We start from the raw sequence: 2,637 nt of genomic DNA, 5'->3' as shown, positions 1-2,637 counted from the left end.
TATTCCCACAAAAGACAGCTTTGAAGACTGAGAGGAATCAGCACATTTGAAGTGTTTGCTTTGTTCTTCTGTAAAGCTTCCTCTAAAGGGGGTTTGTTTCTGATTACAAATGAACCTCTGGGTTTATTTGGATGATATTGTGTTCTATGACAGTGTGAGAGGTGTTAGACAAACAATGGGAGGAAGAGTTAGACTGAAATAATATCAAGTAGCTGGAGACGTCCATGCCTTACTCTGGCTGAAGACAAGAAGAAATGCATTTGTATTTTCTGTGTTTTGAGGGTTGTGTATGCTACAGTACAAGCTATCCTCTGTGCCCGGACCACCACAAAGGCCCCACTCTGCATCCAGAGAGGTCAGGTATGCCGGAGGGAGGCACCTGGGCAAGGCTACATGGATAGGAAAAGTGAAACATGCACAGCTTGACAGGATGTTTACAGGGTGTTCAGAGATCATTGGAAGCTGAAGAGAAGTCTTGGGCTGAGGCAGAGCAGAAAGTGACAGACAGTCAGAGATAAACCAAGAAGAAAACCAAAGTGATGAAAGGGATTTGATGTAATCAACCTGCAGCTAGAGGAAGTGAGCACAGCTTGAAAGACGTCTGGAAACTCCAGCCTGGAAAGCAAATCACTCATTCTGCGTGTGTGATTGCCCTTTAAAGTGTAAATATCATGAAGAAATCTTATTTTCAGGGCTTGTGAACAAACATTTGGGTGTCTGGGGTACCAACACACAAACTGTGAAATAAGACAACCCAGTTTGTTTACTGTGGGCTGCCTCTGTGAGACAACATGTGATTTAGCAAGGTATTTAGATTTCTATGTCACATGCTGAGAACTACAGCAGGTTACTAGAGGGATATTCAGATTCAGAACATCAAAGCATGTCAACATGTTCGAGTAAAAACTGAAATGACAGGATAAACCTGAACACGAGCATCATATGTTCCCTTGAATATTTACTGATACCCTTAAGCTTTAATACTAGTGTGTATACTAGAGATTGAAGGGAAACAAAGATAAAAAAGCTCTGACTACAACGACATAGTAATAGAGCGATTTGTTTCAAAGATGGTGGTGGAGTACCGGCTGACAGTTAACTCTCCAAACAAGAAACACAGAGTGCTCCCATGCCGATTAACTGATGATTTAATTGCCTACAAGCAATTTGGGATCTAGGGGATACAATTCCGGCCTGACTTGTTCCCTTAGTGATAGGCCTTTAGAGCTGCATTGTTACCTTGGATACTGTGTAACCTAGTAACCTACTGGCCTATTAAATAAGATTTTTTAAAGTTACAGTGTGCTACAGTACATGTTTTCCTCACCACTAATTGTCCTTGCTTGTCTTGCATGCCTCTGAAATGCTCTCTCCTTTTAAAGCACATTGTGTATCCAGGCCTTGATTTGTTTTTGACCTGATAAAAGATTTCTGCTTTTTTAAAGTCTACAGATTTCTGCAAAAGAGAGAGCATGTTTAAGTTGATGGTTTTCTCCTATAAATCTATTTCACAGGTTTTTAAATACAGTAGGATGTGTGTTCATAGTCCCATTGTCCTTTTCTTCCTCATAGTTTATTTCTCTCAAGTTTTGGAGCAGACTGAAAAACACCACATTTATTTTATTCGTTTCCAATATGAAACATGATTGTAGAGTGGTAGCAGCAGAGCTAAATACTGCTCTGGTATTCACTTTCCACAGATACTGTGAAAAGCCTAAACCTATATTTGCTCTGCCTTTTAGTGCACTCATAGCTCAGCATAGTCTCAGAAGAAGAGAATGTAGCTCTCTGACTGTTAAAGGTCATCCGAAAAAGAGTGTCATTTACAGTGNCAAAAGAGAGAGCATGTTTAAGTTGATGGTTTTCTCCTATAAATCTATTTCACAGGTTTTTAAATACAGTAGGATGTGTGTCATAGTCCCATTGTCCTTTTCTTCCTCATAGCTACCAGTTCATTTCAGGATCCAGTACAAGATCCTGATTATCTCATACAAAGCTCTAAACGGCCAAGCCCCAGCCTACATCAGCGAGCTCATTCCTACACACCAAAACACTCGTTCGCTGAGGTCCTCTGACCAGGGGCTTCTGGCAGTGCCCAGGACCCGACTAAAGACCAGGGGGGACCGGGCGTTTGGGGCGGCCGCCCCTAGACTCTGGAACGCACTTACCCCGGTCCTGAGATCGGCTCCCTCCCTCAACCTGTTCAAGGGACACCTAAAGACGCACTTATTTAAGCAGGCGTTTGAGCAGTCTTAGGCCGTTCATCACGTCACTGTCCTGTCACTGTCGATCACTGGTCCTCTTGCACTTGGTTTCATGTTTGTATATTGTTTTTAAGTTTTTATTCTATTTTCCTGTCATGTTATGCTTTGTTATTATTATGCCTTAGTGCCATATTGGCCTAATTGTTTTGACTGCTATATTTTGTACAGCACTCTGTGCATTCGTGCTGGGAGGGGTGCTTTAGAAATAAACTTTTACTTACTTACTTATAGTTTATTTCTCTCAAGCTTTGGAGCAGACTGAAAAACACCACATTTATTTTATTCGTTTCCAATATGAAACATGATTGTAGAGTGGTAGCAGCAGAGCTAAATACTGCTCTGGTATTCACTTTCCACAGATACTGTGAAAAGC

This window comes from Notothenia coriiceps, unplaced genomic scaffold (assembly GCF_000735185.1).
Source record: "Notothenia coriiceps isolate Sejong01 unplaced genomic scaffold, NC01 NC01_scaffold00002822, whole genome shotgun sequence".
NCBI lineage: Eukaryota > Metazoa > Chordata > Actinopteri > Perciformes > Nototheniidae > Notothenia > Notothenia coriiceps.
The sequence above is the reverse complement of the archived record's forward strand: the minus strand, read 5'-3'. Positions refer to the sequence as shown.